Source organism: Kogia breviceps, chromosome 13, assembly GCF_026419965.1.
Source record: "Kogia breviceps isolate mKogBre1 chromosome 13, mKogBre1 haplotype 1, whole genome shotgun sequence".
Lineage (NCBI taxonomy): Eukaryota > Metazoa > Chordata > Mammalia > Artiodactyla > Physeteridae > Kogia > Kogia breviceps.
The window spans coordinates 87,823,498-87,850,434 of NC_081322.1; positions in this window are offsets into that span (position 1 = coordinate 87,823,498).

Below are 26,937 nucleotides of genomic sequence, written 5' to 3' on the forward strand. Positions count from 1 at the left end.
TTCTGAAGTTCCAGTCTTAGGAAGATAGTTTCCTTATCATCCTTAACTTGGTTGCTTTCTTCTCTTCTTTTCTGAAGTTCCAGTCTTAGGAAGATAATTTCCCTGCTGGTCAGCATTTGTGAACATGCATTTAAAACTTCTGAGAGGATGCTATGTCAGGGAGATTATTATCACAACAATAAGCAGGATAATTCCCAATGTTTAGAGTACACTTTGGAACCATAATCCTCAAGACCTAAATCAGTCAAAGAAAGACCCTGTTGGAGTCACCTTTCTAAGTCAAGTGTTTTCTCAGTGATCTTATGTAACTGAGTTTCAACTTCCCCAGAAGTGTCAACCCAGGTACGTGAGGTGGTGTTGGCCAATGCACAGATACCTCCTTGCTCAGCAGAAGATAATCAAGGGCTATGTCGTTTTCAAGAAGACTCTTGGCCAGAGAGTTTAAATATTTTTGCTGGGCAAAAAATTGTTGGGCAAAATATTGTTGCTAATGTCTTAGCAACAAAATCTGCAATATCTTCATGAGTTGTGGAGAGGTTTCTGATCATAGCCTCAGTTACATTTACTCCTAACCAGGGAAGTAGGGCCCTACCAAAAGAATCACACCTGAATCATAAAAGGACACCTGGTAGGTCCTTTCTAGAACAGTCAAAGGCAGAGTTAGTTAACTTAAGAGGCGTGTGTCAGCTGTCTTGGCATTCATAGGCCCAAGGAGAATGACAACCGCTACAAACAAAGACAAGACCTGTCAGGGTACCATTCATTCCTGTTAAGGAGGTAGTGTGAATGGATGCATTAGTTCAAGCCAGGGACCAGGCAGGGTTTTAGCACATGTGGGAAGAGAATCCCCTAGCCTGAAATAAAGTCACTCCAAATTCCAAAGACTATTCCCCTTTGCAATGGCCTGGGAGATACAGACAAATGTGCTATCTCTCCAGGCTAATGCCAGAATAAAGAAAGAAGAAAAAGTAGAAAGGGTTTTATGTTTAGCTGAAGTTGGAAGTCTCAATCTAGTGTCTGGGGTGGAAGCAGTCTACACCCATGTTAGATACTCTCTTCCTCCTCAGTTTGATTTGGAGGACTCCAGCATTTGTACAGGGCCAGGTTCAGGTGTGACCTTTCCCTGCTGTGAGATGTGCATCCAAGGTTTAAGTCCCTGAAGTGTGGCTACCATCTGGATAGTGAGGAGGACCTGATACAGTCTCTTCTAAGGAGATTTAAGGGCAGTCTTTGTTCTCAGGGATTCCAAATCAGAAGGGTGGGAGAAAACTGGAAATGTTTGATTGCATAGTCATAGACAGATATTTGAGGAAACTAGAAGAATTCAGGATCCAGTCCAGTTTACAGGTAAATAACAAAATCTCAAAGACGATTAATAGGACTAGAATCTTAATGTTTACACAACTGCAAACATAATATTTCTCTCTACTATTACCCCCAATTTTTAACAAAGATAATCACAGTAAAACTAATTTGTTTGTTTTAAACTTGGCCTAATTATTTATATAACTGTGGTAAGAATAGTAAATGACCATGTAAGTTCTTTTAGATTGCTTTGTTGAAACTTTTCATAAGTACTCTCAGACCTTATCCTCAATAGCATTTTAACCAAAGCCTTGGTACTATAGGCACTGTTTCCAATTGTGTCCTGTTACAAAGAACATGAAAATAATACTCACTGAGAATATTTGAATTCTGGAAGAACCAGGTAGGGAGGCAAAGTAAATGTTTCATATTTGTTCACAAGATTATAGCTTACCAAATTGTTGATAGCCTAAGAGAAAAGATGTCTTTAGATTTGGAAAAAAACATTAAAGAACCAGAAATATTTTAAACACAAAGTCATAACAATTATAATCATCCTCATCAGTTTATTCAGTCCCATGTTATTAATTCTTGTTCTCCTTGAATCCGGTTTATCCATTAGTTCTCTCAACTTTGCCTGATGATTGAGGGTGATAGGAGCAGTGGTAATTCCAAGAAATTTGCAAGGTTTTTGTTAAGGCTCCTATGATTTTCCCAGTGAAGTGCGTGCCTTGTTCACTGGAGATTTTGGAAAGTATGCCCCAAATGGGAAGCATATTTTCTAAGTTTCTTTTCCGCTGTGAGGATGTTGGCTTTGCAACCTGTCTGGAAAACATACATACAATAACAAGAATATATTGGTAATTTATACCAAGCAGCAGCTGAATGAAGTCCAGCTGCAGGTGTTCGAAGGGTCCAGAGGAAAGAGGTCTGAGGCATCTGGGAACAAAACTAGTTTATTGGTTAAATGCACTGTGGTGGGTAAAGGAATGTAAGATCTGATAAAGGGGATTTCCGGGGAGTGGGGAAGAACCAGACGCCATCTTGGATTTTCCATACATTCCTTGACTATTTGGTTCATATACAGCCATTGTTTACCCATCTTAATTTCTCTGATTCAGGAACAGAGTGTTGCCATGTTACTAGGACATCAGAATGGCAAAAAATTGGCAATGAAGGGTAATTATTTTTGAAGAAGCACAATAGACTTCACCCACATGTACCAACCAGCCTTATACACTCTGTTGCTGCTGCCCTTGCATGAAGGTCGGCTAAGGCATTTCCCTGATACTCAAGTTCATTCCTTTTAGTGTAAGCCTCAGTTTTGATAGCAGCAGTTTCGATTGGTAAGAGTAGAACAATAAGAAGATCATTTTCTTTTTGTCCATTTTTTGACTGGTATGGTAGAAGACATCACCCAACATTTTAAGATAGTAACTAAAATTACAAGTGAGAACATTATACCAGGGCATACTAAATTTCTAGAAATTTTGCACAATTTCTAGAATATCTGTATTAGTAACACATATCTACACAAATATAATCAAAGAAGATTTGGCATCACTTATTTGATAATGCTTCCCATGTAATTCAACACATCAAATAAGCCTAATTAGTTTAATAGTTTTCTTTTTATAAGTACAGAGAACAAATCTTTTGAAATATTTGAAGGACTTCTGAAAATTTTCAACATTAGCTGGTGGTCAAAAAGACTTCATTTAGAATTTTGGGAAGTTTGTCAAAAATGTTTGTTTTTTTTTTAAGTTTTAAAACACTTGCCTAAATAAAATCACAGATCATTATAAAACTTAATACTTGACTACCTATTAACAAAACTCAACTCTTTTAACATTAAAAGGACTCAGTTTTCCTAAGTAATCAAAGACCTGATGAAGACAGCAAACACAGAAAATTATCTTCATAAAACAGAACCTTTGTTCTCTAGGCAAACCACTGAAAGCGTAAAGAAAAACTTTGTTTACAATTTCTTATTAAGAGCAGACCAACAGTCCAAGAAAACCATCCATTTAGCAGACAAATCAAAATCAAGTTTTAGTTTTACATAAGTACATTCTGGATATTAAAGGTTATTTTTAACATTCCTATAATATATATTCACTTTTAGCCATCCTGATTACACAAGATAAAATTCTCTCTTTTCCTCTCTCTCTTTCTTTTTATATACATTTAGTTTGTCCTTAATTTTCTTATTTCTCATTTTGAAATAACCAGAAGTTCTAGTTTCGACAAAATGACTCTCATTTTCCTTAACAAAAATACACATTTATTGCTCATATCTTTTCATAAGCAAGAACACATCCTACCTTTCCTGCATGCAGAGTTGTTTGTCTTATTATTCTAGTAGGTTTAAGCACCTATATTAGAATTTTTAACCTAAAATCCTTAATTTCCAGTCAAAAATAAAGAAGTAGACAGTTATAAACTATCTTTTCTGTTAGCATTCTGAAGTTTGCCAACTTTATAAATACTTGTTATAATTTTTAGAAATATGTGCTCTTTCATAGAAAATTTCTCAGCATGGCACCAAATATGTGTACTCATAGGCCCAAATATCCAGCTCCTCTCTAATAAGAAGTCAAAAGTAGAGAACTTCTACATTCAGTAGTTAATGTTTCAGTATTTTATTTTTATTTGGAAATGATCTAGATATTTAACAAATTTCTATCATTTAATTTAGCTTAGCAAAACTGACATTTCAAGTTACCAAAAAGATTTTGGAGGCTATCTTTAAGTCTACGTAACATAGAATAAAATTAGCTAAAACGTTCACCTAAAAATGCTTATCCTCTTTACATCTATCACTTGCTTGTAACAATTATGTTTAAATTGCCCCTCCCCAAAACTTCAAGAGACATTTGATAAAATCAGCTGTCATTCTGAGTTTTGCTGACAAATTTTGTGACAGAGATGGCATAAACTTATTTGACTAATAACCTCAGAGTAAAATTCCTTTAACTGCATTACATTCAATGCTGCTAACTATAAGACTTATCTGTTTTAGTTAAACCAGTCAACTTATACTGGCTTTTATTTACCAAAGATTACCCCAGATCTCAGGAACTTGAGAAGCATTTGGGTTAGTTTCTGTTAACGCCCATTCCTTACAAAGCTCTTGCCTTCAAATCAACTAAATAGAGCTCTTTTATAAATTAATTTTAGCAATCCTATCCAGAAGTATTTAGAAAAACATCATGGATCTACAACATACATGTATAGACACACACACACATTCGTATAGACAGACACAAACAGAGACCTTATAGTTATTAATATTTGTGGAGAAGATTCGTAATATGTACCATTAGTCCAGAATTTTTAAAAACCTCTCTCTCTTTTTTTCCTCTTCTGATGCGAAACTTCTCCCTAGAGTTTGCATTTCAAAGAATGCCTCTTAGGTCCCAGAGAATAGCGGGGTAGGAAATCCACGTCACAAAGGCACTGATTAAGTGGAACACAATTCAGTTTCCAATTCTGAATTTTTCAGGCATTTTGAGAGAAGTAAAGTAGGTGAGGTTTGGAGGATTGGGAAAAATAAAAAAGCAGTTGAACTTTAAAATTCTAGATCCACACCTTTGGCCCGGCAGAGATTTGCAAGACAAAAACAATTGTTTCCAATTCTCCAAAGAATTGGGTTCTTGCTTTTGTTTTAGTGACCTTTTATCTCTTTAATTTTAATTAGCCTTTTGCAACAAATCTTTCAATGAGGCTATTGTGGAATTTCGAAAACTTTTGGAGGCTTTTGTAAACTAATTAAAAATAGGTATTCCATTCCGCCTGACTTGGCAGTCCATGCTTTTAAGTACTCTTTTTAAATGAGCTTAAATCTTTGGAATATTCCTCATAATGGCCATTATAATTCCAAGTTATTTGTAGTAAAATCTTGCCATCTTCTTAGGTATGCACAGTTTCTGGGACTATAGTTGTTAAATATAAAATAAACAGGTGTGCCGGAAGGTGGTTCACACAGCTCTGTAGGTGTAAAGGATCCTGTCTCTTTTAGCTAGGCTTTCAGTTGTCTCAGAGCCAAACTAATACCTAAATGGGATGCGCCTCGGGGTTGGAATATAGCAAAATCACTCTAATAGCCTTTAAATGCTTGACTCCCGACCGCCAATGTTTGCTACTTATTTTTCTTCAGAGAGTCCCAATAGCAACTGCCCTTAATTTAATATCTACCCGAGGCCTCCCAGGAGACTCAATCCGGCGCACATTGGACCTATTCTGATGTGATCCTAAACCCATTTCCGATTTCAAACTGGACCCAGTCTGATCGTGGACCCACTCCAGTTCTTAGGTCGGACCCAGTCCATAACCACCACCAATTCCCATGAAACTTTGGACTGGGGAAAAGGATCGAAGCAGCAACCCTCAAAGAAAGGGGACTGCAGACCGATTCCAAACAAACTGAGAACTAAAGATGCCACCAGCAGATCCCAACATGGAATCTGGGGAAGGATTCCCCCCAAAATGGGGAATTACAGCAAATGCACAACAGGGAGTCTGGGAATCAAGAGTTGGGGTTTTCCATTCAAAAACCTGGGAATCGTGGTATGAAAAGCCAATTACATCAGGAGCTCGAACACAAAGAGAGTGAAACCCAACTGAGAGGAACTTACCAACAGCCCTGGGAAATGTCGAGAAAGACCTTGAACTCAAAATGAAGTTCTCAAGTGCCACCCGTGATTCTTCTTGGCCCTGAATACCGGTGGAGGTTTGCCTCAGATCCCATCACCGCCACCAGCCTGTCTAGTAGAGATCCATGGAGAAGATTCTGAGAGCAGATCCGCTCTGTCTGAAGCTCCCAGGGTTTCTGCATTCTCACACTAGCCCACTGCAACGACCAATAGTCTGAACGTTTGTGCCCCTCAAAATCCATAGGTTGAAATCCTAACCCTTGATGTGATGAGTTTAGGAGGTAGAGTCTTGGGGAGGTAATTAGGTCCTGGGGGTAGAGACCTCATGAATGCGATTAATGCAGTTATACGTGAGACGAGAAAAAGCCCCAGCTCCCCTTCCTCCATATAAGGACACAATGAAAAGATAGCAGCCTGCAATCCAGCATCCGGCTCTCACCAGAACCCAGCCATGTTGGCGCCCTGATCTCAGAATTCCAGCCTCCAGATCTGTGATAAATTGTTATTCTTTGTGAACCTTTCAGTCTATGGTATTTAGTTATAGCAGTCCAAACTAAGTCACCCAGTCTTGGCATTGAGCGACTCTTTAAATTTTCAGCTGAATTCTTATCACTCACTTACAGGGCATCTGGCATCAATTCCTCTCATGCTCTAGCACAAGTAAGTAAACAATCCCATCCCATCTCCTTGGAGGGGCCTGTCTTTCATCGGCTTTCTTTGGAAGCTCTGCTACCACAGGTCTCTTTTGGGTTCAGGAAATGTTATGATTTTGTATTTTTTCTGGATCTTTTTTTCCCGTTAGGTGAACATTCTTTCCAGCCTTTCTAATCCTATCCAGAAGCAGAATCCCTTTCTTTAAGAGTATTCAGGACAAATATTGGAGAACAAAAATAGAGATTTATGTTTATTTACATATTAATTGTATTTAAATTAATAAACAGGTGTTTGGATCATCTTTTCACCTTTAATATCATATCAGCATCTGATTATATTTCTTACTACCGGTAAGAAAGCAACATGTTTGTAAGGGACAAGTTAAAACTGCTAGAAAAAAAAATAGTGATGACGATAGAAAGATTCATATTTTCAAACTCTGGGTCGATTATAAGTTCAATAACACAAAATGCCAACACCTTATTTCCATTCACTTTCCACTATTACAAAAACAAAGCAGCCAATGGTACATGTTTGCATTAAGGAACAACTCTGTGGAGAGTTTCCAGAAAATGATTTATCTGCAAAGAGGTGACAATGGCTCCAATTTTATGATGTCCCTTATATCTTAATGTTTTAAACATCTTTTAATAGTTTCATTCATTGGGATGCATCTTTTGTCTCAATTAAGTTCCTTCCCATGTATGACTCATTTTTGGAAATGTGTCTTTCTTTTTAATAGTGGTTGTGTTATTTAAATAGGCAGGACTGACCCAGAAATTCTCCTTTGGTCAGCGTTTTCCCTGCCTTGATTGAGAAGTGAGGGAAGGAAGGAAAGGGAGGGCCTGGGGTGGTTATAAAAGGGTATTCAAGCACTCTATTGTTGGAGTCTAAAATTTCGATGCACTGGAAACACCCCATGGATACTCACTCTCTGGAAATAGAGACAGGCAGTGCCCAGGCAACAGGAGATTCATTGTAATTGCCGACTTCTTTTGAGTGCATTTAACCAAGTAGCAGAAGCACATCGCTTTCTTCCATGAATCCAGGGGCCTGCTAGCAGGCAGTGTTATATTACTCCTGAGTGGGAGTGAAATCGTGTGGCAGCAGCAAGAACAGCTCTTGGAGAAAAATGACCATTTTATGTTTATTACTTTGGCTTGTTTAAGTGCCATAGGAATAGACTCTCTGATGCATTAAAGAGCAATTCCCCCCAAATTTGACTCTGTTGCTTTGTAAACTATTTTTAGCGACTGAGTCTCAGTCGGCTTTTAAAGGCACATGCCATCCCATTGTCAAAGGTTATTTTAATGGTTTGTCAAAATGATATAAATAACACAACCTCCCTCTTCAGATTAAAGAAATATGGCACATTCTCTGGTGAAATTTGTATTTTTGAAAAAAAAAAAAAAAAAGACCAGGTTTTTCTTACTCGGTATTTTTCACTGCTAAGCTCTGGTACAGTTCTGTTTCATATTTCTGATATGATGCTTATCTTGTAGTTTAGCTTTGCTTAGTTGCATAATCAGATCATAGGATTTTTCTTGAAGCCTCAACTTGGAAGATAGCACGTACTTCTCTTTGCAGAGTTCTGGATACTGGGTAAATTTTGTTCTGTAGTTGCACTACCAGGTCAGATCCCTGGAAAGCAGCACAGCTGCCATTAAATATGAAATGCACTCAGAGTTCTTTCATCCTGACATACCTCGAGATTTATTTAATGTGAAATGGGATACAGAATGTACATTTTGATATTTCCTCTGTTCCACAGGACAAAATAGTGAGGCTGAGCCATTTGGGGAAATATTTGCAAGAATGACACATTTCTAAAAAGACTAACTAATACCACAAGGCAATTTGAATCTTATATCAGCTGAGCGCTTCTGGTTGCGGAGGGTTTTTGTTTACTGATCAGCAGAAGACCTATTCCCCCAAGAAAATTACCTTTTGCAATTATTATTTGTATCAATTAAATCCCTTTCCTCCAGTGAGGTAACTGTGTTAAGTACATCATAATGGAGAAATCAAGCAAAGCAGGAGGTTTTCTTGTAATTTTCCTCTAACCCTCGGAAGATGTGTGTGGCCTTTAAAAAAATATATTCAAATAAATATATTCACTGGAGAACAGAATTAATGTGATTCTGGAGAACCGTGTTAGAGATTAATTCTTATTTCTTCCTTAGAATAAATGGTCTGAATTTTTAATATTGTTCATTACTCTATAACTATTGCATAGTACTACTGTGTTGTATATTATCGTATTTCCATTGCTGGGCCTTAAATATGCTAGATAAAGAAAACCAAGTATAAATTCAAGTACTAGGCAAGTAATAGTCGGCATATGGAATTCGCTGGCATGCAGCTCTTCATCTGGATATTGTGATAATGAGCAGAGTTTTTTCTGCCAGTTAAGAAATTCAACATGTTTTAACTGTCCTGCTGTAAACTTCTTGAAAGTTGGGGCCTTATTGACCGTATTTTAAGTGCTTAACGTTATAATTAGCACCTACTTAATGTTCAAGAAGTGTTTACTGAATACATGCATTAATGTATGAATGGCAAACCAGTTGAGGCAGAAGTCTTTGCTTTCTCTGAGCGCCCTATGAAGTCTTAAAGTGAAGCCATTTTCTTTAATTATTAATATCATTGGGGACATTAATCTGGAAGGTAAGGATACTTGCTAAGGACAGGTTTTATTACCTTCTCATCCTGAATGGATATTTACTTGATAATGTACTTTATTTTGCAGAAACTGTATGTATTAAAATATATGTTATATTAGATAAGATTCTCTTCTCCAAACATCAACCTCTTAAATTTAAAACCAAAGATATTACTACCAGGTGAAATGTCTCAAATGAGGTGCATGGACCTCCCTATCCCTCGTGTATGACGGGCATCTTTGAACACAGTATACCTGTTGTGTATCTTCTTGCATTATCTATTTTCCTATAAAAGTTGGAAAAATCCACATGATCCTTCACATTAAAGATTAAAACAGCTGTATAACATAGTAAAATGCACATTCTACAAGTTGTTTGTCTGAAAGACATGACTTCAAATAAACACAAAAATCAGGGTAGGCCAATTTGGGCCATAAGGCTAAAGGCATCTAGGACGTGCTCGTTCTTTTTCCTTTGCGCTGAGAGTTACTTCTCTAGATTTGTGAAAAAACACTGATAGGACACAAAAACTGGGCGTCTGAAGACTTGGATTCCAATGTTAGGTTTTCTTCTTGTCAAATGTGAATATGAGTGGTCATCCTAACCTATCTGAGGTATGGTTGGCTCCCATATAAAACTTGAACAAGACTACCTTATCCACAGTTTTCTTGTAAGTATTAAACACCTGTGAAATTATTCGCCAGGTGGATTTCACATATTAGGAGTCAAAATAGTTGAACATCCAATTGAATGTCAAGGTCAACTTTTAGGTTACTTTCCTCTTAGGATCCTTCCACTCACATTAGAAAGTAGCATTAATCCTGCATCCTGGTTGACAAGAATGCAATAATGAAGAGACCCTCTCACTCTTCCTTGTCCATGGTAAACAAAAGCAATGCCCCGATGTTTTCCTGATGCACATTGTTTAAATAAATATACTAATAAATTGGTCAATGTAGGCTGTCTCAACAGCACTGTATTGTGGACTCTCAGAACTGTTGAAGAACTGATGAGGCCTTGGCTAACTGAGATAGGTACCTATGTTGCTTTAATATTCTGGAATGTTCAACAACGTGCAGGTCCATGGTAAATCGGCCATTTCCAATGTATTCGGTGGGTTTTTAAATTTTAGCGGCACAGTAATAAGAGAAATTTAATTTGAATGTTTTTTAACATTCAGTCGGAAATCTAAACAGCCATTCCTATGCTGATAGCAATGTCACTTGTTGGGCAACTTTGACATTCTTCTTGGTCATTTTTAAGCTCCCGATTCTAAATATGTAAAAGCCCCTTAGCTCACTGGCTTATCACATTCCTTAACCCAATTGCCACTAATTCAGGTATGTTTCCTTCATTACATCTACTTTCTTTACTTTTTGTTCTGGTTTTACTCTTCTCCTCCCTTACCTTGTGTTACAATGTAGCTTAATAAGTGAGAAGCGTCCTGCTTCAGTGAGGTGTGGCCCTGGGAACACTGTCAAGGATAGTTAGGGTGGGTGCAGAGACACCAAGCCTTCTCATATTCCTCTTCCCATCTTTCCTACTTCTAGGAAATTCTTTCCTAAATTTTTAACTACCTTTTACCTAATTCTTCCTAATTCATTTCTCTCTCCCTCTCTGCCCCCCGCCTCACTTCCAATTCTAACTCACTTTCACAACATATTTTTAATCTTCTTTTACATTGTTTTATTTTTCTCTTACTGATAAATTTTTAAATTCATTAACTGGTACATAATCTTTGTATCTATCTTCTTAAATCACACACACACACACAAAAAAACTCTCACAAGTATGACAGGTACAGAGAGTTATGTTTTAAAAGCTCACAGAAAGGGTTAAATTCATAAGGAAGCCTTTCTGAAACTTAGTTTTGAACCTTCAATGAAAGCTTTGCTACTACCCACATGAAGAGTGAGCCAAAAAATACTATTTTTTAAAGGGAAATGAATTTGACTTCTTGAATGTTCTGGTGCAATCTTCCTGACAGAATTAAATATAGCTTTGCTAGCAGGATCTTCCTTTCCTTTTGTGTTGCAATGTTAGCACTACATAGATTAAGTGCTTTAAAAAAAGAGAGAGAAATGGACAGAAAATATAAATAATATTTTGTTTAAATATGAGTCTCAGGTATATGAGTGTGGAAATGTTTATGTGCCGGTTCGTGGTCTTTGTAATGGCAGCTGCCTTTTAGCAATGAAGAGTAATGTGGCATTCTTAGCCAAGCCTTTATAAATAATTTATTCATTGAGTCTTCACTTGGGCTGTAAAAAAACCAAAGAGACACAAAGAAAACAGCTGCCGTGGTCCACAGGGATCCCTATTTCATAGGTTGCCGTGTTCTCCTCTTTTTTCCCAACCACCTGGACAATCTTGTCTTCAACAGCAGCCCTCGGGGTTCATTACCCCCTCTCCTGAGCCAGGTGCCCGGACGTCCCGGATGCAGTGGCTCTGCCTAGAGTCTATGCAGATGTAACACCCAGTAAGGCTGGACCACGAGGTGGAGGTTTCAACCAGTCAGGAGTCTCTCTCCTCTCAGTTCCCATTTCTCCTTTCCTTGCCATCCTCTGCCCCCTTTTCTGTTACTCAGCCGTACCATTTACGTGGGTTCACAGCCACGAAAATCATGACGTAGACTATGCAGAGAGAGAGAAAACTAGAAAACACATTTAGTTGTAGTCAGACCACCACCTTACACAATCACGAATCAAGTCCTTCACAAGTCACAACAATTGCTTTTCCTCTTGTTCATAAGAAACTGCCCATTAAAACTTCGATTATGATTTAATGTGAGACGGAGGTATGAGATGGGGGGACAGACAGTTGAAATTTACGTCTTTCTCTAAAGACATGATTTTCATCTAAGTAAATGAACTCTTTCCTTTCTGAGTGTTCTCAGAGCACTTTTTATCTTGACTAAGATGCCTTGAGGTTCCCCTCAGCTTGACTATAGGCCCCCTTGCCTCCCTTTTCTTGAAGCATTTACTTTAGAAAACTTGCAATCGTAAGTTACTTCTCTGCCCCTTGGAGACGTAAAACTTCTCCTGGCATTCAATCTCCCCTAATGTCCTCCAATGCTTACTTTTCCACTAGCTTACCCCAGATTAGGAACCCTCCTGCTTTTTATTTCAGCAGAGTTGAGTTTAATCTCACCCCCTATTGCAGCAGTATTGAATAAATTCTTCCTTGTGTGTGTAAAGTTCTTATAAGGCAGTCTTAGTGATGAAGGTAACTATTGGCCTGTGGGTCTGTCTGCTCAAGTACAGTCTAAACGCTGATGCCTGAGAGTGGTGGTTGGATGGATCTTCTAGAACTAAGTAAAAGAGAAAAATGCAGCAAGCATCTCAAAGAGAAAAAACAAAAACAAAAACAAAAACAAAAAATGCATGCATGTACTACATTCTAGGCCTGGAATTACTCCCCTTCTTCTATGTACCAGTAAATTCAGGGCATTATGGATGTATCTGTTGAAGGTCAAGTACAGTGACAGAACCTGAACTACTGTACCGACCAGACATCAGAAATGATATACTGAAAAAAGTTTCAAAGTCACAAATGGTCTTTTGCTAAATGGTATCTTTAGTTCCAAACATGACTGAGTCTTCATTATTTCCCAAATGAGAAAACGTTCCTTGTCTCCCCTGACTAGTTTTATAACACTAATCTGGAATCAGAGATTACTAGGACTGAAGGCAGCCTTTAACGTGTGGATCCAAAGCCCTAGTTTCATGAGGGAGAAACTGGAGCCCTGAGGGTCTGTGTCCTTCCTCAAGGTCACAGACTCAGATCTCATGCTCTTTATTTAGGGCCCTTTCACCAAACTGTACTAATCCATGTATAGCCCAGGGAAGAGAATCATGGAACTAATTTTAAATATCATTAGTCCTGACTCTATGATTGAATGTTAGCAAAGTTTTGTTAAGCCATCATTGCCCAACTCAAGTGCATTAAATTTCTCCAAGTTTATGTGAATTCAAGACAGTTTCAAGAAATACATTCTATTGTATTCAAAACTCTACAAAACTTTTTGCCGACTAGGTATATAGCAATTCTGTTTTTAACTCTATGTTGTTTTATAAAGTTTTAAGTATCAAAATAAAATGATAACAAATGGGAAACGTAACACCAACACAGTTGATCAAAATCTCTTTACGCTTGATGTGGACACTATGAAACTTATGAATTTTGCTCCTGCAAGTTTTTGTCCAAAGAAAGCCAATGGCTTTTCATAGCCCACCCAGCAATTATCTCTGGTGCCCGAGCCCTTTTGGGAATGCAAACATCACTGAAACGCAGAGGCACCAGCACCATAAAGACATTGCCACAATTTTTAATTAACTCCCAGGATTTTTCTTTCAGAGACTGCATTGTTTCAGGAGTAGCAATTACAGGCTATTTTGGCTCCTTCGTTTGTGGCTGTGTTTCTGACTGTCTCTAGTGGATTTAGGAGAGGGAACAATTAAGTTTGGAAAAGGACAATGATAGGGTTCTGGCTTGACAGTTCTGACCCAGCCCTGGTCTGGGTCACCCTAGTCCTAGAAACAAAGGAAAGGGGGTGGGAGCATGAGCTGCTCTTTCCATCGCAATTCAGGACGTTTATCTCTGACCCACGGCTGCTTCTTTCTTAGTTCAAAATACCATCTTAGAGGCACAGCTATGAAAACTTTCTTCTCTATAGCTAAAGAGTTTTGGTGAAAAAATATCTGAAAACTCTTCAGAACGAGTGACAGCACAGTGTCCTTTTCCTGTTGAACATTGAGATAAAACCCTGCAGGAGACTTTCAGTCACACTTTTCTGATGTTTTTCCTTGTTGCCACTGGAATTTTCCTTTCTTTTTTCTTTCTTTCTTTCCTTCTTTTCTTTTCTTTCTTTCCTTCCTTCCTTCTTTCTCTTTCTTTCTTTCTTTCTCTTTCTCTCTATCTCTCTTTCTCTCTGCTTTTTTATTAAATTGAAATCTAGATTTACAATCTTGTGTTAATTTCTGCTGCATGGCAGCAAAGTGACTCAGTTATACACAAATATACATTCTTTTTTTCTGTTCTTTTCCACTATGGTTTATCACAGGTATTGAATATTGTTCCCTGTGCTATACATTAGGACCTTGCTGTATATCCATTCTAAATGTAATAGTTTGTATCTGTCAAACTCAAACTCCCAGTCCATCCCTCCCCCACCCCCCTCCCCCTTGGCAAACACAAGTCTGTTCTCTATGTCTGTGAGTCTGTTTCTGTTTTGTAGATAGGTTCATTTATGCCATATTTTAGATTCCACATATAAGTGATATCATATGATACTTGTCTTTCTCTTTCTGACTTACTTCACTTAGTATGATAATCTCTAGTCACATCCATTTTGCTGAAAATGGCATTATTTTGCTCATTTTTTATGGCTGAGTAGTATTCCATTGTATATATGCACCACGTCTTCTTTATCCATTCATCTGTCAATGGGCATTTAGTTTGTTTCCATGCTTTGGCTATTGTAAACAGTGCTGCTATGAACGTAGGGATGCATGTATCTTTTCGAATTATAGTTTTTTCTAGGTATATTCCCAGGAGTGGGATTGCTGGATCATATGGTAACTCTATTTTTAGTTTTCTGAGGAACCTCCATACTGTTTTCCATAGTGGCTGCACCAACTTACATTCCCACCAGCAGGGTTTCCTATTCTCCACACCCTCTCTAGCATTTGGTATTTGTAGACTTTTAAATGATGGCCTTTCTGACCACTGTGAGGTGGTACCTCGTTGCAGTTTTGATTTGCATTTCTCTAATAATTAGTGATGTTGAGCATCTTTTCATGTGCCTGCTGGCCATCTGTATGTCTTCTTTGGAGAAATGTCTATTAAGGCCTTCTGCCCATTTTTCCATTGGGTTGTTTGGTTATTTTGTTGTTGAGTTTCCTTCCTTCCTTCCTTTCTCTCTTTCTCTTTCATTTTCTTCTTTTTTACCTAATGCCCGCCATCCAGTACTCATATATAATACACAACTAAAAGATGCTTTCTTCTTTGGTTACCTTTATATCTTCACATTTATAATGTCATCATAACATTTCTAAGTCACCCATTTGAAGTGTGCAATACAGTGTGTGTGTTTTTTGTAGTAATTTCACAGATCTGTGCACCCATCTCCTCCACAAAGTTTAGAATATCTTTATCACCCCCAAATGAAACCCCATATCTATTAGCAGTCATTCTTCATTTCCCTCCAACCCACCCAACTTTACAAAACCACTAATCTACTTCCTGTCTCTATTGGTTGGCTTATTCTGTATGTTCCATATTAACAGAATCATACAATATGTGCTAGTTTATGACTGGCTTATTTCTCTTAACATGTTTTTAAGGTTCATGTATGTTGTAGCATGTACCTGTGATCCATTCCTTCTTATTGCCCCACATTCAATTGAGGAGATAGACCATATTTTATCTATCCATTTATGAACCGATGGACAAAAAAAATTGTATAAGTGTTCCAATTTGCCACCTTCTGGCCAGCACCTCTTATTGTCTTTTAGTTTACAGTTATCCTAATGGTTGTGAAGTCATATCTCATTGTGGTTTGGATTTACTTTTCCCTGAGAACTCAATGGTGCTGAGCATCTTTTCATGTGCTTATTGCCCATTTGTATATCACTGAGGCATTCTTCTAATAAAATACTTTTGTAATTCTATCATAAGGTAGATTTATTTTGCTCTTTATAATTATTTCTTTCTTAAATTTGTCATTCCACTTAACACACAACATCTCTGAGTCCTTTTAAAACATTACACCCTTTATTGTAAGGGTGTAATTATAAGGGTATAAGATGTATTCTTCATTACTAGCTAAGATTCCATGTTCAAGTCTTTTTCAAATTGAGCTGTCTACAAGTTTTACTGATTTCATACCTTGCGATTCTATACTCATGAAGATTTTGGTTAGAATGTATTAATTATTTGTATTGCAAATAAATGAGTCATTCCAGACTTTGCATATTCCAGTCACTTGTATGAATCACAGAACTCTGTGTCTCCGAGCAATTAGGTTTGTGATCACAGCTGTGTCCTAGAATCCTCATCTGGAAAAATCTACTTGAAGAAGGTAAACTCATGTTTCAATTTATCCCGCAAATATTCATTATTGTCAAGGTTTGAAACTCAATATTTTCAAATCATTGAACTTAATCTCTGTTTGCAGATTAGGAACTGAATGCTCAGAGTGAGTCAACTTGCAGAAAGGCTGCTTTACAAACACTATGAGGAAGAAGCACTTGGGAAACCTGTACCAGTGCTTCACTGTAAGGTGGGCAGATTTATTATTCCTACCTGGCAGGTTAGATAAACAAAGGGAGGAAGAATTTCCAACTGGTCAAGGGCTGTACAATCATTAGGGGCTTAGGTAGGATGTGGATCCAGGGAACCACTACAATATAGTGTCTCTTCTATATTTCACTGTTTCTTTAGGCTTGAAAAAAAAGCAAATTAGAAATTCACCAAGACAGAGGGTCTTGGAATATAACCTTCAAGGCTCAGCTCAAATGTTGCTTCCCTTATAAAACCTTCCTTTCTTTTAGTAAGAATATAACACTTCTTTCTCTTTGCCTATAAAGTGTTTTATTTGTCTCTCTTTTATACCACTCTTGACTGTCAGATCACAGAACCATATCTCCTCGAGGTTGGAAACTGTCTTACTGACTTTGTTGTTTAATCTCGGGTGGCCTGCCCCTTGAACACAGCAGGTGTCCAATACAGGTTTGCTTAACTAAATTCAACTGCGGACATGCAAATATTTGTTCACTAAATACAAATTCTGATATATTGCAATTGGAGAAACATTACAAAGCAGCCATCTTCAGAATCATTTCTGTTTTTAAATAGTTCCATTATGTTCTTATTTACCCTGGTTCTCTGTTCTGATGTGAAAAGTTTACAAGTGCTTAAAAGCACAGATATTTCAGTTCCATTCAAACTGAATTCAATCCTAACCTTGAGGCTAATTATGAGACTTTGGGCAATTTTTAGTATCTTCAAATCTCATCTCTAAAATGCGAGTACGAATACTCATCTCAGAGTTGAAGCATCGGAGAATGGTTGTATATCATATAACAACTTTTCTATCACAGTTTCTGTCACTCAGCAGACACTATAAGTAAGGATCATTATCATTATTTCTCTGTTTTATAAGATAATAAGAGCAAAAGTGTTTAATTGTTTTAAATTAGTCAAATATAATTTAAATAGACTTTCTAGGCTCTGTAGCTCTCAATTCCCACCTGTCATACCCACAAAAGGAAAAAAAAAAAAAAGCAACTCAAAAAGCATTACCCATTGCCTTTTCTAACGGAAGCGAGCAGCTTTTAATTCTGGACATAATAACTCTGCTTTGGAATTCTCAGAATCCAAGGGCTGTATAGAATGATTCCATCTCTCCAGGGAAGTAGACATAAGATTGGGAAAGATTAGCTATAATTTAATGTTACAACCAGGAGTAAATGAGAATGAATGGGATTGAACATGTCACAGTGGTAAAATGTAGTAAAATTACAGAATGCAGCCAAATTCCAGGAAATACATAAATTATATGTTAGAGATTAATGATAACCTCACTCACATTAACTTTTTTTTTTTACCCTGCGCTGATGACATTTCAGATTTGGTAGCATGTTTTGCCATAAAATTTTGTATTGATTCGAGTATACTTTTTCTCTCTTTTATATTCTATTAATTCGTACCAAAAATGAAAGTCCTTTAATATGGAAACATCTGGAGATGTGTATGTTTCTCCACCACTCATGCCAGGAGACATGTATTAGTCCAAGAAGGGAAAATGCAGGCGGAAACAAATTGACCATACACTGTTGTTAACTCCTGCCCACTTTCGATAACTTTAATACGTCTACACAGCACTTTAAATGATTTGAAACTATGCTCGAACTGTATAGAATCTTCTGTTTTCCTCTCTCAAGGAAGAGGAAAATCGAATGATACGTTGGGTAAAATTTGGAGGTTATGAGATAAACACAACAGCTTTTCTTTTCTCCTCTTAAACTAAAAAGTAGTTTGTGTAGTATCAGTACTGAAAAGGCCATGGGAGATTATCAAATTCTAACACTTTGTCTTGCAGATGAGTAAACAATAGTCCAGAAAAGCCAAGTCATAGCACAAGTTATCACAAGGTTACAGCAGAACCGGGAGTGGAGGCGCCTCCTCAGTTCTGATCCAGACTTTTCCATCACTTACCCTGGTCTTGTACTGTGTTTGGTGAGAGCAGGACTAGGGAAGTGGACACAGCATGCCTGGGAGCTCCTGTAAAAGACCCGTTGCAATAAGTTAGGTTTAAATGAGAAGAATTTATGGACACAAAATCCTTTTTAATATTATAGCTTGTTCGAACTGATATCTAGGGTATTGGTTCAAAATTAACTCAGGGAAGGATGGCATCTACTCAATCAATATTGTGTTAACCTCAAACAGCATTAGGGTGGTAACCTTAAATGAGCAGAAATAAATTGGTCAAAATTAATAAACAGTTCTAGGAGAGAAATGTCCCTTTTTTTTCCGAGACTTTCTTTCAAGTTAACACCAAGATTCTCAGATGTATTCCGACTGACATTATTGGTCATGCTGTAGTGTATTTCCACTGATTTTCTACACAATATCTACACCCAAAGTGATTAACTGATAATTTATGTTGCTATTTATACATTGAAATTGTTACTTTCATTCTCTGAAGTAGTTAATTTGCATATAATTTCTTAGACATCAGGCTCACTAACCTCACAGAACTTTTTTACCTTTTGAAAAGGAAATAATTCGAACAGCAAGAGATGCAAAGCATACTCTTTCCTCTCATGAGTACTTTATTATTTTATTTTTTGCCGCCAGCCGCGGCGGGTCCTCAAAGTGCAGCAACGATCGACGAGAGGGGGTAGGGAACTGAACGCACCAATGTACGGGATCAGAAGGGCACAGACAACTGATGGTTGCAAGGCAAGTTTAGTAACAAAGCGTAGCCGTCTGTATACCCCTAAAGCAGGGAATTTGCTGAGTCACGCCTTATCGGCATCAGCTGGTTGATTGGCTTCTCCGCTTAGTCCCGCCTTATCGGCATCAGCTGGTTGATTGGCTTCTCGGCTTCTCCCTCAAAGGCACGAATTTCCCCTCCAGGGTTGCTTTTCCTAGCTTTAGGGAACAACCAGGGACTCCCAGTAACTGAGCAGGTCCCTGGAGCGGTTTGGCCAAAGGCCATCTCCTTTTTTACGTTCATACCATAAAGTCCAGGATGCAGACCAAGGAGAGTACAGTCGGGCCCTGAGGCTTAGGAGGGTCTTAATGGCGCCTTCCTCAGAGGGCAAAGCTCGCCACATTTCCCCCTCTTTTATTTTTTAAAGCTTGATAATGCAGTTTCAACCCATACACCTCCTGACGAAGAGCAGCGAGTCGGCCAACAATAAAGCCTAACAAACAAGGTAAGGCAATTAACATCAACAATACACTTGACCCCACGGTAATCAATCCTGTGAGTCCATTTTGAAACCCATGCATTGGGTTTAACCATTGAAGCTGATCCAAGAGTCCTTGAATTAATTGTTGGGGCCCGTCTTCTTGCAGATGAGCTTCTTGAATTGCTTGTTATTTCCGCATTAAGTTTCCGTATGTCCAAACTAATGTGTCCATCAGTCCATACACTTAAAAAGTGCATGTTTACTTTGTTCCAATCCCAGTCAGTTTCATTATAAGCGTGTTGAGTCACACAAATCCAAGTATACTTAGCAGGGCAAATCAAACGCATTTTCAATTTTTAAAGCCATAATTTGGTCTCCTAAACGTATGAGAGCATTTTTTAACTCATCAACCTCAGTTTTTAGTTGAGTATCAATATGACTTTGTCATGCTAACGCAATACTGGTATTTTTAGACAACTGATTAACATAATGTGCTTGTTGTACAGTTTTAATGCTAAACCGGCGGTAGCGGCTGTGGCTGTTAAAGCGGCTAAGGCTAATATGCTACATATTAATATTCCAATGAATCGTTTAGGTCTTTTTAAAGCTTCAGATAATTCTAGCCAAGCTTGCATGCTAGTACTATGATACCATGGTTCAGAAATATTTACAGGCAGCATTACATAGGAAGGTTGTTTTAACATCATAACAGAAAAAGTTCCTTTCATAGGCAGAATGCAAGTACTAAAAATACAATTCTGACAAGTTATATTATATCCTAAGGAACCAGAAGTAAACTCAATCTGTAAATCTCCTATTAGCAAGGCATATGAGGGTGTAACACAAGTAATAACCGGTTGATAAGAATAAGACAATGCAAACTTCCCAAAATCCCAATGCTTATAAAAACCAAACTATTATTAGTAACAGAAACTGAAGAAATTAAAATGGTACCATTATTATAATTTAAGGTGCACCAGATTTGAGAATTCAAAATCAGATTGGGGAAAATCAGAAGGAAAAAAGGAGGGAAACTTCAAACTTGTAATAGCTTTAAGTACCTTTAAATTATGGGCGGCCAGTAAAGTCCCTTGTCCTCCTACATATACTTCAACACAAAAATAGTATCTTTGACTTTGCAGCTTCTATTAGAGCTTCACTTTCAGCTTTATGATTAGACCCATCTTTGTTGCTGTAATTACCAGTCTCATTCTTTCCATTTTTGTTATTGTTGCCCTGTGAAATCATTTTTTTCTAGAACAGCAAGAAGATGTAAAGCTTTCTTAGCTTGGTAGGTTAATATATACAGGTCTACGAGCAAAATACACACTGCTTGGGCAAATTTTTCTTAAAAAGGTTCTATGAACTGATAAAGTTTTTCACCAACGGATATGGCTTCTGTATACTGTCGGACATGATACAGGATGACTGCTTGATTGTAATACAACATACTGTTTTCAACATCATCTAATCCATCCATTTCTTCCTGATTCTTCAACTGGTTAAGTGTCTGTCTTAAACTATCTGTTGTTGCCTGGTTACTTTTGAAAAACTCAGCTACTGCCGTATTCAAAATTATTTTATAATCGTCTTTGTTTATATCTTGTAGGCAGGCAAGATGTTGCAGACAGACATCATAATTTCTAGCTATAAAAGCCTGGAAAGCACTGGTGGACAACTCCTTCTCTTGATCAGTGATCTCAGGTAGGTTCTTGGATACTTTTTGTCCCGTATTTTTTTTACTTCTGACTATTGCCCCGAGTTACTATCAACTTTACTATGTGGCCACACTTTCACTCGTAACTCCGGGGATTCACCTACCGAGATTCAGACGTCCCTCTCGTCCGGTCCCTGTTCGGGCGCCACTTGCCGCCAGCCGCGGCGGGTCCTCAAAGTGCAGCAACGATCGACGAGAGCGGGTAGGGAACTGAACGCACCGAGGTATGGGATCAGAAGGGCACAGACAACTGATGGTTGCAAGGCAAGTTTAGTAACAAAGCGTAGCCGTCTGTATACCCCTAAAGCAGGGAATTTGCTTAGTCACGCCTTATCGGCATCAGCTGGTTGATTGGCTTCTCGGCTTAGTCACGCCTTATCGGCATCAGCTGGTTGGTTGGCTGCTCGGCTTCTCCCTCAAAGGCACCAATTTCCCCTCCAGGGTTGCTTTTCCTAGCTTTAGGGAACAACCAGGGACTCCCAGTAACTGAGCAGGTCCCTGGAGCGGTTTGGCCAAAGGCCATCTCCTTTTTTACGTTCATACCATAAAGTCCAGGATGCAGACCAAGGAGAGTACAGTCGGGCCCTGAGGCTTAGGAGGGTCTTAATGGCGCCTTCCTCAGAGGGCAAAGCTCGCCACATTTCCCCCTCTTTTATTTTTTAAAGCTTGATAATGCAGTTTCAACCCATACACCTCCTGACGAAGAGCAGCGAGTCGGCCAACAATAAAGCCTAACAAACAAGGTAAGGCAATTAACATCAACAATACACTTGACCCCACGGTAATCAATCCTGTGAGTCCATTTTGAAACCAATGCATTGGGTTTAACCATTGAAGCTGATCCAAGAGTCCTTGAATTAATTGTTGGGGCCCGTCTTCTTGCAGATGAGCTTCTTGAATTGCTTGTTATTTCCGCATTAAGTTTCCGTATGTCCAAACTAATGTGTCCATCAGTCCATACACTTAAAAAGTGCATGTTTACTTTGTTCCAATCCCAGTCAGTTTCATTATAAGCGTGTTGAGTCACACAAATCCAAGTATACTTAGCAGGGCAAATCAAACGCATTTTCAATTTTAAAGCCATAATTTGGTCTCCAAAACGTATGAGAGCATTTTTTAACTGATCAACCTCAGTTTTTAGTTGAGTATCAATATGACTTTGTCATGCTAATGCAATACTGGTATTTTTAGACAATTGATTAACATAATGTGCTTGTTGTACAGTTTTACTTAATGCTAAACCGGCGGTAGCGGCTATGGCTGTTAAAGCGGCTAAGGCTAATATGCTACATATTAATATTCCAATGAATCGTTTAAGTCTTTTTAAAGCTTCAGATAATTCTAGCCTAGCTTGCATGCTAGTACTATGATACCATGGTTCAGAAATATTTACAGGCAGCATTACATAGGAAGGTTGTTTTAACATCATAACAGAAAAAGTTCCTTTCATAGGCAGAATGCAAGTACTAAAAATACAATTCTGACAAGTTATATTATATCCTAAGGAACCAGAAGTAAATTCAATCTGTAAATCTCCTATTAGCAAGGCATATGAGGGTGTAACACAAGTAATAACCGGTTGATAAGAATAAGACAATGCAAACTTCCCAAAATCCCAATGCTTATAAAAACCAAACTATTATTAGTAACAGAAACTGAAGAAATTAAAATGGTACATTATAATTTAAGGTGCACCAGATTTGAGAATTCAAAATCAGATTGGGGAAAATCAGAAGGAAAAAAGGAGGGAAACTTCAAACTTGTAATAGCTTTAAGTACCTTTAAACTATGGCCGGCCAGTAAAGTCCCTTGTCCTCCTACATATACTTCAACACAAAGATAGTATCTTTGACTTTGCAGCTTCTTTTAGAGCTCCACTTTCAGCTTTATGATTAGACCCATCTTTGTTGCTGTAATTACCAGTCTCATTCTTTCCATTTTTGTTATTGTTGCCCTGTGAAATCATTTTTTTCTAGAACAGCAAGAAGATGTAAAGCTTTCTTAGCTTGGTAGGTTAATATATACAGGTCTACGAGCAAAAAACACACTGCTTGGGCAAATTTTTCTTAAAAAGGTTCTATGAACTGATAAAGTTTTTCACCAACGGATATGGCTTCTGTATACTGTCGGACATGATACAGGATGACTGCTTGATTGTAATACAACATACTGTTTTCAACATCATCTAATCCATCCATTTCTTCCTGATTCTTCAACTGGTTAAGTGTCTGTCTTAAACTATCTGTTGTTGCCTGGTTACTTTTGAAAAACTCAGCTACTGCCGTATTCAAAATTATTTTATAATCGTCTTTGTTTATATCTTGTAGGCAGGCAAGATGTTGCAGACAGACATCATAATTTCTAGCTATAAAAGCCTGGAAAGCACTGGTGGACAACTCCTTCTCTTGATCAGTGATCTCAGGTAGGTTCTTGGATACTTTTTGTCCCGTATTTTTTTTACTTCTGACTATTGCCCCGAGTTACTATCAACTTTACTATGTGGCCACACTTTCACTCGTAACTCCGGGGATTCACCTACCGAGATTCAGACGTCCCTCTCGTCCGGTCCCTGTTCGGGCGCCACTTGCCGCCAGCCGCGGCGGGTCCTCAAAGTGCAGCAACGATCGACGAGAGCGGGTAGGGAACTGAACGCACCGAGGTATGGGATCAGAAGGGCACAGACAACTGATGGTTGCAAGGCAAGTTTAGTAACAAAGCGTAGCCGTCTGTATACCCCTAAAGCAGGGAATTTGCTTAGTCACGCCTTATTGGCATCAGCTGGTTGATTGGCTTCTCGGCTTCTCCCTCAAAGGCACCAATTTCCCCTCCAGGGTTGCTTTTCCTAGCTTTAGGGAACAACCAGGGACTCCCAGTAACTGAGCAGGTCCCTGGAGCGAATTGGCCAAAGGCCATCTCCTTTTTTACGTTCATACCATAAAGTCCAGGATGCAGACCAAGGAGAGTACAGTCGGGCCCTGAGGCTTATGAGGTTCTTAATGGCGCCTTCCTCAGAGGGCAATGCTCGCCACAATTTTTAATTTGATTTTTACCTTTTCTAGTTGATGAATTCTTTATTCTTATCAATAAATAGCTCTTCTTGTTATTGACTCAGATCACATATGATTTTGTTCTTCGTTCATTTGCTTGATTTTGTAATCTTTCTTTTTTACATACAATTTTTAGGGTACTTAAAATGCTAATTTAAAAATAGTTAGAAAATACTACAAAACACAAAGTAGAAAATAGAACCAAATTATAATTCTACCATCATGAAGTAAATTTATAAAATGTTGATGGATATTACGCCTACTTTTATTACATATACAGGTAAAAAAATAAAGTTAAATAGATTTACGTATACAAATATCAATTGGGATCAAACTACACATTCTCTTTCCCATTTAACAATATTCTGTGAATATTTTCCCACTGTATCAGTCTGACTGGCTGTTTTATAAATGGGCATCATTATTCATTCATCTTTGCGATCATTTTTGGTTAGTTCTTTAAATTAAATATCTAAAAGTGAGAGCAGAATTGCTGAATTAAATAGGTTGTTTAATTGTTTTAATAATGTTTTTTGGTTAATGGTGGGGGCGAAAACTCTTTTACACAATTATTTTCAGTTCCTTCATGGACTTTGGCTAGTTTACTTTGCTGTGTTTTAGTTTTTTCCCCTCAGTGATATTTTACACTGCATTTTCTTTATTACGAATACAATCCCCCAAACAAAATCAACACAAAAAAGAAAACAAATTTCACAATAGTACTCACATGGAGACATCTACTATTAGTGCTTTGCTTTATGTTTCTAAATCTATACATGTGGACACACATTTTTTTCCACAATAAATGACTAAACACTAAAATATATTAACATTTTCATACAAACACATAATATCATATAATATTAATATCAATAATTGCATAACATTGATGACCTAGGTCTTACAAAATTACTATTTCCTATTGTGGGATATTTTTATTCCTTTGCTCTTTTGAAGAAGCACTAATAATGAACACTTTTTAAACTCAATATATGAATATCCATACCTTAGTGTTTTGTCTATTATAAACTGCAAGAGATAGAATTATGGCATCACAAATATATACAACTATCTGCGTGTTTATGTCCAACTACCTCCTGACTTTTCCAACTAGCCCTTCTATCATCTACCTATCAATTTATTAATTTAGTAAATTAGGTTAATATGTCAAATTGTCCTTAAGATTAGTTGTACAAATTAATTTATATGCTTACTAGCAGATTATGAGAATGATCTTTCAGCTTGGGTATTATTTTTCACAGTTTGACCTTTTTTGCCCCTTAAAAAATACTGTTTTGTTATTTTATAATGTTTTAATTGTTCTTGGTTCTTTTACATCATTTTATATGTTTTTGTTTTATTTTATTTTTCCTAATTTGATAGAAAATAAACTAATTTTAATTTGCATTCTTTTGATAATAGTGAAGTACCCTTTTTTCTCAGATTTTTATGGATTTCGTTAATGGATTTTTCATATCCACTTGTATTTACTCTTATATTGTAGTTTTTGTTTTTTGTATATATGCACTATTTTCATAATTGAGATAGTAAAATCTATGAGTCATATATGCAAACATTTTTTTAAAATTTATGTAGTTTAATAGATCTGGCTCCAAATTTCTAAATCTCTTATTTCTTTAACCAAAACTTCTAAAAAGTAATAGTGTGTGAAATCAAGTATTTTTGCATTTTTGAACAATATGAATGTGTAGGTTTCAGGTAGTCATTGCTTTCCTCTCAATAGAACATTTGCCAAGTGTTGGTCTTCAACAGGAATCTCATCCTTCACCGGTTGGGTTCCCTGAGAAGCAGAGTCTGAGGTTGAAATGAGAGTTCCAAGGGCCAATCAGGGAACACGTTCAGGATCACTCCTGTGCATAACTGGGAGCTGCAGAGTTGAACACAGAAAGCAGTTGGCTGTGGTGCCAATTTCCAGATTTTACTGCCCTTTTTGGATTCTCTCTGGAGTGAAGTGACTATTCAATTATTTTTCCCATTTCCCTTAGCTCATTTCTAATATATAGATGTTATTTTTATATTCTGGGTATAATTCTAGTCAATAATGTGTATTGAAAATATTTTATTCTATTCTACGATTTATATTGCTCTCCCTAAAATGTGTACCTAATAAATAGAAGTCCTTGATATGAAGGTAAAGTGTAGCAGTATTTCCTTTCATGTTTAGTACATTTTTGTCAATTGAAGAAATCATTTTGTTACATACATTTATCCTGTTTTATTATATCCTAACAGTTGTATATTAATGGCTAGCACATGCCCTTCTTTAATTCACCGGAAGTTGATTTTCATGTATGGTGTGAAGAAGGGGAACCTTTTCTTACAGATGACTGTTTATCTCACTTCATTTAGTGAAAAGTCTTTCCCCCCCTATGCTTATTAGCCAGGGTACTAACAGGTAACAAGGGAGATAGGGATGGTAGACTGAGAATGGCACTACATAACTTCATGAGA